This window comes from Hyperolius riggenbachi, chromosome 4 (assembly GCF_040937935.1).
Source record: "Hyperolius riggenbachi isolate aHypRig1 chromosome 4, aHypRig1.pri, whole genome shotgun sequence".
Lineage (NCBI taxonomy): Eukaryota > Metazoa > Chordata > Amphibia > Anura > Hyperoliidae > Hyperolius > Hyperolius riggenbachi.
Window position 1 is genome coordinate 308,890,304 of NC_090649.1, and position 12,165 is coordinate 308,902,468.

The 12,165-nt window shown below is 46.0% G+C and overlaps 1 protein-coding gene across 2 annotated transcripts in view; it reads left to right on the forward strand.

The window, feature by feature from the left end:
- PEX7 (peroxisomal biogenesis factor 7) overlaps nt 1-12,165 on the forward strand; it is a 345,856-nt gene that overhangs the window by 173,614 nt on the left and 160,077 nt on the right. The gene's annotated exons all lie outside the window — the stretch shown is intronic.

Sequence of the window (12,165 nt, forward strand, 5' to 3'; positions counted from 1 at the left end):
AAAATGTGCCCACCCCGCACCCTCCACAATCCCCCCAGAGAACCCAGACCCCCACCCCCACAGCAGGTCCCACTCCTATACCTCCACTAATGGTATCAAAGAAGGAGCCAATCTGGCCCCTATAGACAATAAGTCCAGCTGTATGATCAGATCATTAGTTAGAAGCTGAAGTTCAGCATATGCAAATTGCAGATCAAAAGATTATAATAAGTCCATAGGGTTATCCAGGTGGAGGCACTTTGTACAGGTAAAGGTCCTGCAATCCTCAAGCCAGTCACAAAGGAGAGAAAGCATCCAAGCATGTAAACAGCACCGACATCACCAGTCTAGTGATCATGCATCAATTGTGTTAATGTCTGTGCCAAGTGGCCTGATATGAACAGCAGCCAAAGGCAAACAAAGCACATGTATGCAGTTGCCATGCAATAGCAAAGTTAGTGAGCAGAGACTCAGTATCAGCACATGTCCAGGAACGGCATTGCAGCCCTTGAGATGATAAACATATGCTTGATGCACAAAGGATAACAGCCAGCCGGCAGGTACATAGCAATATAATAGCTGTTGCATAAGTAGGCTTACATGCTCCAGAAAGTGTCCATGTCCGGGCAACAATGGGATGCTTTCCAGGCTCAGACGAGGTGCTGGTAACCCTCAGGAGTCCGGAGACTGCATAGGGATGAGGCCAGGTCCACGTGTGGGAGGACGATGGAGGTCGGGACGCAGCACATGCATCCTCGACCGGTTTCACCGGACTTCCGGCTTCCACTGGAGGTATACGTCACTACCATAATCCTCTATGCGGGGATCTTACCTCCCCGCCGGACCGACGTCACAATTGGGCCGGCCACGCCCGCCCCCACAGACGGCCAATGCCAGGCAGGAGGGCGGGGCAGGCAGACGCGGCGGCAGGCCGCCATGGCAACCAGCCGGCGCGTCCGCCAGAGCCCCGCCCACCAGCCCGAACGCCGCATACGGGGCGGGCAGGGCGGATGGACTCCGCGCAAGAGAACAGTCGGGCCATAGCGGCACCATACGTCCCCCAGGTACGGAGTCCACCAGGCCCCAGCCGCACCAGGCGGCACCACCAGAGGGGGCGGGCGAGGCCGGGCCACGCTACGAGCCGGACCGGAAAGGGGAGACAAGGGCCCCACAGGTATACAGTAATTATATAGTTAGAAAAATCCTAATGCCTGGATACGGCCAATGAACTTAAGGCTCGGTCAGTGATGACAGAAACAGTTGGTGGCAAATAACAGATTAGTCATGACATATAACGCACAGGGGACAAACAAAGAGGTAGTCCCCCCAAAAATGCCGATGCAAAAAGCACCCTAAAAGACAGAAAAAATTAACATGATGGCCTATAGCGTTCAGCGATGTATATAGTGGGGGACACCCCACTCGGACACTCGAGGCAGAGCGAGTGCAGCAAAAGACACATATGCAGAGAGAGTCCCATAAAAGGGGCATCAGACAGGTAAAAAGGAAGCATAACTGGTGTTCTCATTCAATCCCGGAGGCAGGGTTGCCTCCAGGTCAAAGATCCACCTAGATTCACGCTGTAATAACAGTCTATCCATGTCCCCCCCTCTCTGAGAAGCATGAATGCGGTCCAGACCAATGAAACGCATTCTAGCAGGGTCCCCTGCATGCATGGTTTTGAAATGCCTGGCCACCGGGGTAAGACTGGACGTATTTTTACTCCTTATATTAGTTACATGGTCAGAGATCCTGGCACGCAACTCCCGTTTGGTTTTACCTATGTAAAATGCACCACATGGGCATAACAATAGGTAAACTACCAGCGTGGTATTGCAGTTTACATAATGAGCGAGCGTCAAATCTCTACCGTCCGGTAGCCTGACATCGTGACCCACATGCACGTACCTACACATGGTGCAACCACCACATGTGTACGTCCCCAATACCTTACAATGTCTAGATGTAGTTGAAGGGTTGACAAAATGGCTACTGACCAAACTATCTCTAAGAGAGGGTGACCGTCGGAATGAGAAAAGTGGTCTTTCTGGGACATATCTGCTGAGCTCATTGGTAAGAATATGCCAATGTTTCTTAATTATATGGCTGATTTGTTGGTGTTGGGCTGAGAATCTCGTACAAAAGCGCACAACGTTCCCACCGCCCCGTGTCTCCCGATATTTGTTTGAGAGGAGGGATGTGCGGCTACTTGCATCCGCCCTCTTAAATGCCCTCCTCAGAATCCCCTCAGAGTAGCCTCTTTCCTTGAATTTGCCCTTAAGTTTATTGGCCTCTACTCTAAAAGTCGCATCGTCTGAGCAGTTACGTCTCACCCGTAGGTATTGCCCCACCGGTATGCCTCTCACAGTGTGGGAGGGATGGAAGCTGTCCGCCCTTAGGAGAGAGTTGGTGGCTGTCTCCTTTCTGTATAGGCTGATGGGATTTCTGATGTTATTGTTCTTGTTGCCTAGCAGCTGGGAGGGGTGATCAGGACACAGGACAGTTGGAACTGTGTCTAATGCTCCCTGTCACCTCCTTTCAACCAAAAAGATGGCTGCCTTCATGATATCACAAACATTTGCCTGTTCTTTTAAAAAAGCAGCAAAGTGTTGTACCATGTTAGCCATGAGTAAAAGCAAGAAGTTTTGAATCAGGATGATACCATTTATTGGCTAACGTAGAGATAGATAAACAGTGAGCTTTCGACTTATAAAAAGCCTTCGTCGGACTGGTTCCTGACCAAAACTGAAAAACACAGCTTATATACACTGACATACAGAAAAGAAACATTCTTTAGCAAACATAAATGTAATTAGATGCCTTAAAGAGAATCTGTATTGTTAAAATCGCTCAAAAGTAAACATACCAGTGCGTTAGGGGACATCGCCTATTACCCTCTGACACAATTTCGCCGCTCCTCGCCGCATTAAAAGTGGTTAAAAACAGTTTTAAAAAGTTTGTTTGTAAACAAACAAAATGGCCACCAAAACAGGAAGTAGGTTGATGTACAGTATGTCCACACATAGAAAAATACATCCATACACAAGCAGGCTGTATACAGCATTCCTTTTGAATCTCAAGAGATCATTTGTGTGTTTCTTTCCCCCATGCACTGAAGTTTCAGGCTGCTCTTTTCTTCCTGCAAACAGCTTTGCCCTTGTTTGTAAATCCTCAGTATGTGAAAGCCCAGCCAGCTCAGAGGACGATTTATCAAGCTTGTAAAAGATAAGAGAGAAGCTGCTCTAATCTAAACAACACACAGGCAGTGTGCAGAGAGGGGCCTGGAAGGTTGAGTTCATAGCAGAGCCACAACACTGAAGAATTTGGCAGCCTTCCAGACACAGGCCGACAAGTCTGACAGGGGAAAGATACATTGATTTATTACAGAGACAGTGATAGTATAAAGAGCTGCAGTTAGCCAGAACACATTAGAATAGCTTTTGGAACTTGTAGGATGATAAAAAACAGGATGCAATTTTTGTTACGGAGTCTCTTTAACTGTTACGGAGGAGGCTTTCCCAGGCATCCTATCTAAATTGATAAGATCAATAGAATCCTCAACATGACATAAAGCAGACTCTGGTGATGGGGAGACATCGTGAATTCCGATTTCAAATGGTAACGGCCTGGTTACATGCACCATTAATTCTATGCTTTAGAGAATTGTGGCATTTAAAGCCAGCACATGAAAAAAAATAAAATGAATAGTGACAGTGAATACCATCTTACACAGCATATGGCACAAAAATGAATGAAAAGATAGAAAAATTAAAATTGAAACAATTGTGGCATTTAAAACCCATCGTACCAGCACAAGAAGTTAGAGTCCTTGTTTAAACCATCTTCTACAGTTTTGAGTCTTAACTCACCAAAATACATCAGAATAAAAGTGTGGTAGACATTCTGCATATAAATAAAAGTCAGGAACACAAAATTGTTGAAGTAAATAAATGTATCAATAATCTGAAATAAAACTGTATAAATAAGGCAGCAGATTATGCAGTATGTACATATATACTCCTAATACACCTCCCGCTCCGGATTTACCACATAAGAGGTACGGCGTCCAACTCTGGCATCCGATGCAGTCTGGTACCTAAAGGCCCATACTCACGAGTGACATTTGTCGCCGCAACACGCAGCGCGCGCGTGTTGCGGCGACAGGTCGCCCGTGAGCATGGGCCTCCGCACGCGCGCGCACCCCGAACTGTTGCCCGTCGCTCATGTCGCCAGGCGATTGAAACTTTCAATCGCATGGCGACAGTCGCCGCTGCCCCCCCGCCGCAACTGTCGCTAGTCCGCGTGAGTACGCGGACTAGCGACAGCAACCTCCATGTAGGTACATGGAGCTTCCGGCGGGGGGAGGAGGAACGTCAGCGACAGCTTCCGCCTTGCCGCTGGTCCCTCTTCCGCGTGTGTACGCGGAGGGACCTGGCGAGAAGCTGTCGCCGGCCTGTCGCCCACACGCTCACGTGTGCTGGCGACAGGCCACATTTCTCGCCCGTGAGTATGGGCCATTAGACAGATGCATTCGCACAGTTTCCAGATGAAGTCAGCGTGCGTCACTGACCTGTCACTTCCCTGCTTGTGCAGAATGTATGCATTCCAAATGCTTTGTTCCAGTAGGTGCCGGAAAATCTTTTTATAATATTTTTTTCTGCTGTTTCCTGACAGCAGGATAAAAGGTCACCGCCTGGTCAGCTTTGTCCACACCACCCATGGTGTGGTTATAGTCCACCACGACCTGCGGTTTTGCAATATCTTTTCCTCCTTGTTCTGGTGGGGACCGTGGAGGTGTCATGAACAGTAGAGAGGAGACAGACGTCTTTTTTGTCCCGCCACCGGAGGGCTAACATCTTCCCTTTCTGCCAAGCAGCTATGTCCCCAGTCTTCAGCTTCTGCTTGGCAAAGGCCGACGGCATCTCCCTCCTGTTAGCCCTAACAGTGCCATAGGTGTTAGTCTTATGCTTTATAAGAATCTCAGACAGTTCAGGGGAGGTATAGAAATTATCTGTGGGGAGACAGTAGCCTTTGTCCAACAAAGGCTCCAGAAGGGACAATACAGACGATGTCGCCACTCCAAACTCGCTAAACCTGGGACAAAATTTTGTGCCTTTTCCCGTATACAAAATAGTATTCCAGATGTATCCGGTACTTGACTCGCATAGCGTGTATGATTTGATCCCAAAGCGGGCCCGCTTGGAAGGAATATATTGGAGCCAGCTCAGCCTTCCCTTATAGGCCATCAGGCTCTCGTCCACGCTGATGGCACATACGTGGTCCTAAAATTTTCCACCACCATCTGGTAGACCTCCCAGATTTTTTTTTAGTTTTGGAGCAGGGTGGGTCGACTCCTCAAAAGTTTCATTGTTAGAAAAGTGGAGAAATTTCATTATAAGGGAAAAGTGGTACTCAGACATAACTGTACCGAAGAAGGGGGTTGCAATGATCTTATTCGTGCTCCAGTACCATTTCTGCAGGGGCTTCCCCACCACTCCCTGCAGAATGATCAGGCCCAAAAACAGCCAAATATCCGCTGCTGTTACCGGCTCCCAGGTCCTGCTTCTGGAAAAGGGTCCTTGAGGAGTAGCCAATTATTGGGTGGCATAGCGATTAGTTTCCTCCACTATCCTCTCAATAACCGCCTTCGAGAAGAAAAGGTATGCCAGGGGGTTGCACTTGCACTCCTTCTTCAGGCCAGGCTCCCCAGTAAAAGGGAAACGTGGGGGCGGTGGCGGAGCCTGAGAAAGGTCGATGGGGCACCAAACCCGGACATCACTAACTTCGCTGGTGATGCTGTCGCTATCTGGGTCGGATGACAGATCCCCAGGTGCGTCGCTGTCACTGGAGTCCGCCAGTGACTGCAGATCGCTGTCCTCCAACTCCGCCAGCGCTTCCGCGGTGAGACGCCTTCTGGAGGATGATGCCATAGTAAATCCAGGCAGAGGTCGGTGCAGGCAGCAGGCAAAGAGTAGTCCAAGTCCAGGCAAAAATCGTCAACGGGTAATCAATCAAAATCCAGGCAGAAGGCAGAAAGAATAGTCAAAGTCCAGGCAAAAATCGGTAACAGGTAGGCAGAAATCAAGATTAGATAAGCACTCACAGATCACAGAGATCACAGCCAGCTCCTCTCCAGCTCAACAGCCACAACTCCTCTCAGCAATCCAGGAAGCAAAAGGCAACATTGCATTGGATACAAAATCCCATTGTATCCAATACAATGCTGTTTTGGCCCAATCAGAAGAGTTTATTTATTTATTTATTTTATACTCCCTCCCTCCTTCCTTGCCTCCCCTGTGATCCTACGCTGCCCCTACGTCACTCGCCGCTGATAGGCTAATTGGCCGCCGGGTCCCCTAGGATCAGAGCGCTAATGGGGACTCCGGCAGCCGGGTGGAAGAAGCCTGGGTCCCGCTGACAAGCGCTGATCGCGCGCGGGACCCAGGAATTGGCTACAGGCACTTTTTTTTTATTTCCAGCCTCCCTCCCCGATGACTTCTCGCCACCCGCTACGTCACGACGCACCGCCGATTCTCCCTGCTAATTGACCGCCGGGTCCCGGAAGATCAGAAGGTAATGGGGACTCCGGCGGCCGGGGGGAAGCAGCCTGGGTCCCGCTGACAATCGCTGATCACGCGCGGGACCTAGGAATTAGCTGCAGGCACTGCTTTTGCCCAAACGAGCAGAGCTCGGGCTTACCGCTCCTGACATGTGTCAGTCAGCCCGAGCTCTGCTCGTGAATACCGCCAGGGAGGTTAAACAAGGACTCTAACTTCTTGTGCTGGTACAATGGGTTTTAAATGCCACAATTCTTTTAATTTTTCTATCTTTTCATTCATTTTTGTGCCATATGCTGTGTAAGATGGTATTCACTGTCACTATTCATTTTATTTTTTTCATGTGCTGGCTTTAAATGCCACAATTCTCTTAAGCTTAGAATTCATGGTGCATGTAACCAGGCCAGTTACCATTTGAAATCGGAATTCACGATGTCTCCCCATTACCAGAGTCTGCTTTATGTCATGTTGAGGATTCTATTGATCTTATCAATTTAGATAGGATGCCTGGGAAAGCCTCCTCAGCAACAGTTAAGGCATCTAATTACATTTATGTTTGCTAAAGAATGTTTCTCCTCTGTGTCTATGTCAGTGTATATAAGCTGTGTTTTTCAGTTTTGGTCAGGAACCAGTCCGACGAAGGCTTTTTATAAGTCAAAAGCTCACTGTTTATCCATCTCTAAGTTAGCCAATAAATGGTATCATCCTGATTCAAAACTTCTTGCTTTTAAAAAAGGGTGGGTAAGATAGATTGTATTACCTATCTATTTTAATTAACATAACTAATGTAACAGTATATTTGTTTAGGCTGAAGTTCCTCTTTAAAGGGCACGATTTCAAAAAGAAGACAATCCATTAAATTAAAAACAAAAAAAGGATTTCTTCTCATTTTGAGAGTATCACATGTGGCTTCTCGGTTAATTAAAAGTTAACTTATGCTTGCATGTCTTTGTAATTTTTAAAAAACATGGACCACAATATCTGAGTGTAATGGCTTTGGCCATAGGCATTTTATGAACACATGTTTTACCACACGAAACTGGAAAAACATCATGGCAGTAATTTTACATAAAGCTCAAGGCACAACATCTGTCGCTATGCAACTCTTACTCAGTTTTTGTTTCTGCCACATTGTTGTGTCGAAGCCTACAGACTTTATACAAAAATACTACTATGACAGATTTCCACTGTCCTTCACTTAATACTTTGTTGTGAGCACTTATGAAAAATCATATATTTTATACTCTGAATGTACACTTTAAAAGGCTGATATAATTGTGTTCTGAAGAATTGTTACTTTTCTTACTGAATACTTACTGTTTTATGTGGCGGATCCTGTTAAAATCCCCCCCCCCCATTAAAGCGGAACTAACTATAACAAGTAACTTGTCTATATATCCTATCTAAAGTTTACACAGCAAATCTAGCTGCAAACAGCTTCAGCAGTTTATGATTATTTATTCCTGTGATACAATGAGAGCGGCCATGTTCTGTTTGTCACATTACAAAAAGGCAAGCTGATCTGCATCTCCAGCCCTCAATCTGTGAAAACTTCACTCCCCTCTCCTCCTCCCTTCTGCCTCTGAAATCTCTGGCTAGTAACCACCTCCTCCTCCTGCCCGGACTGGGCTCCCTTAGCCCTTGCTACTAAGGCTGAGAGTGCCAAGGCACTCTGGAGAAGCTGTGGGCGAACAAACAAACAATCAAAAAAGTATTTGGCTTGAGGAATGCCCTATTAACTATATGAAAGGGACACAATTATGCAATGACTAAAAGTTTATCTTGGATCCACTTTAATAATGATAGCAAGGATAGCATAAGGTTAAAAAAAATCAGCTGATTAAAAAATGTATCAGCTGCTTAAAATTTGCCTTGCATTTCTGCTAATCCTCTAACATTAAAGTACTGACCCAGAATTTGGCATTTTAAGGCCTGGTTCCAGATGGACAACCCACAGCGTCTCGTTCAGATGCTTTTCTGCAAACATGCAGAAAAGCATTTGAGAGCTTTCAGCGGCTTCCAGTGTCGCTTACCCGCATTTGTTTTAATCCAATAAAGCAATTTTCTGATAAAAGAGCAGTGCTGGATCGTTTTGGATGTCTTGGATCATATACCTGGATGGTACACAGGTGGATCCGTTACACGCTTGACCCCTAAATCATTGGAGTGCTGTCCTATCTTCCTTTTGGGCTATTAGACTTGTACCTTGGGACGTGCACCATGACAGATCCAGGCGAAGATTTGGCCCCGATGGGCTGTTCCTACACTGATGCACAGGCACAGAACATTTTGACATTGGCTGAAAATGGTGCCACCTTTTTGAACAAATCTGACGCAAAGATTCTTAAATGAGAGATTGAAGCCTTGCGTAAGACACAGATTACATACGATCTACATGCCAAGACTTTGGCTGAATACCATAAAGCCGGAAGGATACCGAGATCTATCAGAGACAATGTGGCGCCGCAGATGTTTCCAGGTGACAAGGAGTATTGTAAAGGATGGGAAGGTTTCTGGAACAAAGCGGCCTTCGATTCCATGCTGTATACTATCGTGAGAATTCACTGCGAACTACAGACGATAGATGGAAAAATCAAGACCCTTGACTTGGAGTTGCGCATTGCTCTTACGGGTGATGAATATGACCAATATGTGGATAGCCTGGAGACTAAAATAGAGGCCTTCCTACATACCCAAGAGGAGATGAAACGGTCAAAATTTAGAAGAGATGTCTCTGATTATGCTACCGGTTATGTATATACTTGGCAAAAAGTTCCGAATCCAGCAGCAGGCAGGGGTCGAGAACGTGGTAGACCTAGACCACGTCATCCCCCACGACCGAAGGGTGATCCGTCAGGTAGTTCAGCTGAGGGGGGTAATACCTCGGAACCATCTGCACCTTCGGGGGACTCTTCCCTGATAAATACAGGAAGAGGAGTCGGAGTGGCGGTAGGAGGCATCACCGCCAAGGACAGAGATCACAGAGCCAACCAGATGCAACTACGCCAGAGGAAAACCTAGTTTCCTTGGTGGTGAATATTTCTGATATCTCGCTTAGTCCAGTAGAAGAGCGTGTACTTATTTTGGACTTTCTTTTTGTCCCACAAATAATCCCAATTTTTTTCTTTTGGATACTGAATTACACAATTTTTTTCGATCTATTAAACTTAAAAATTTCTTTAGCACATCTTTAACTAAGCCAGCAGTGCATGAGGTGGAGGTTACTGGCTTGACCTTAAAAGAAACAGGCCTGAGGAACAGAAGTTCATTTAGGCCTCGTTCCAATCCTGCCATCGACCTGTTTATCTCTAATGTGAAGAGGGAACTAGCATTAGTTGAAGCTGAATATAAGAACGGCTGTAAAAGAACTTCTGCGAATTTGTCCAGGGAGAAACGTATTGCCCTTGATAATTTGAAGACAAGAGAAGATGTTGTGATCCGCCCTGCGGACAAAGGGGGTGCGGTGGTGGTCCTTAATATGTCCTATTATAAGGAAGAGATCAATGGACATTTGTCTAACGATCTTGTTTATGAGGTACTTCCTGCTGATCCCACTTATGTAGTACAATCTAAATTGAGGAAGCTAGTTGAGAGTGCGTTTAATGATGGTATCATTGAAAAGGACTTGAAGCAATTTTTGATTAATGAACATCCTGTGACTCCCCTTTTTTTACACACTACTTAAGATACATAAGGACCTCCACTGCCCCCCTGGGCGACCTATAGCTGCTGCGGTTAATTCTGTTTTTACACCAGCAGCACAATTTTTGGATAGGGTGTTACAACCTTTTGTCATGCAACTGGACTCTTACATTAAGGACACAGGCTGTTTTTTGGAGAAGTTAGCTTCGCTAGAGAATGTGGAGGATTCATGGCTGTTGGTCACCATTGATGTCGAGAGCCTCTACCACGCCATCCCACATGATGGCGGTGTAGAGGCTGTAGACTATTACCTTTTCACCAGGTCCGATTACAGTCCCAGTCAACGGAGTTTCTTGATTGCACTTTTGAATTTGATTCTTCACGAAAAATATTTTTCGTTTGAAGGCCGTTTTTTTCTACAGCGATATGGTACCGCCGTGGGGTCGAACGTTTTTGTTTGTGGGCGGAGCCGCATTTAACCCTTTTGGCTTTTATTGATATTTTGCATGAGAAATGTGCACATATACAGCTGACAGTTGATGCGGACCTGGGGAGGGTTTCTTTTTTGGACACTGTTTACAGACCTATTCGTCAAGGGTACAGATAGGAATTCTGTACTTCATTATAACAGTTTCCATCCGTGACATCAGGTGATCAGCATTCCTAATAGCCAATATGATCGTGTTACCAGGATTGTCAGTGATGATACATTAAGGGAAAAGAGATTGGTGGAAATGGATGGTAAATTTTGTGCTAGGGGATATCCTTCTAATACTCTTACTAGATATCGGAGGAGGAAAGTGGTGGCTTGTGAGGAGAAGAGAGGTGTGGGATGGATTGCATGCGTCTCCACATATAATACTATCAGTAATGAAGTATAACGTATTGTTGCTAAACATTGTCGTACGCTTAAAGATTCTCTCCCGCATGTTCCCGAATTCCAGCTGCCCCACTTTTTTCCTTTAAGAGAGCTCCATCTCTGGAAATCAAATTAGTTCATTCTGATCTTGGCCCTAAATCTAAGTTGCCACGATTGTGTGGGACTTTTCCGTGTCTCAGCTGCCATATGTGTCATAGCATTATAAAGGGCGACTCTTTCGCCCATCCCACTTCGGGAAAATGATATACTATTAGAGGACGTTTTTCTTGTAATTCACGCTATGTAGTTTATATGCTGAAGTGTCCCTGTGGCAGCTGTTACGTGGGGAAGACCACTCAAGAACTCAAAGAGCGTATATCTGCTCACAAGACTACTATTAGGGGTAAGAATTTAGATCATGCGGTATCTGAGCATTTTACGCAATTCCGGCATGATGTGAGTCAACTTAGAGTTCAAGTTTTAGACTGAGTCCCTCGGGAGTTTAGTGGTGATAGGGGTAGAGAATTGTTAAAGAGGGAGGCCCGTTGGATTAGGGAATTTGGGACTACTGGATGGGGGGGATTAAACAGAGAGTATGATCTCAATTTCATTTGGTGATGCTTGATATGATGTTCTGTGTCTTGTGCATCGGGGTGGGGTACTGTCCCTTAGGGGTCTCTTTTTTTCTTTGCCTGTTTGATGTATCCCTTGCCTTGTAGGCATTTTTGAGGGTAGAGGGGTGTTGCTTTATTAAGGGGGGATGTGGATACCCTGTGAGTCCAATGGTGTTGCGGATTTTTGTTTGTGTTATTTTTCGTGTTTTCCGCGTACATTGCGGCTGTTTTTACGCATCATAGTGGCGGCAGAGCATCAGGACGGCGCTGTATACGTCATTCCTCCTGTCCCCGCTTTGGGATCTTTTAGCTGTTTGGCTGCCATCACTGATCAGGTAAATGACAACGATTGTGTTTGTTTACTTTGGGAATGTAACATCATTTCTGTTTGACCAATGGAATGGGGGGGGGGGAGGGGGGGTGACCCTGTGAGGTCAGTCCCTGCAGTTCCTCATCAGGTCCAGTCATTTACATGTTGATTATGATTGGTTACCATGTTTTTATCTGAGACTAT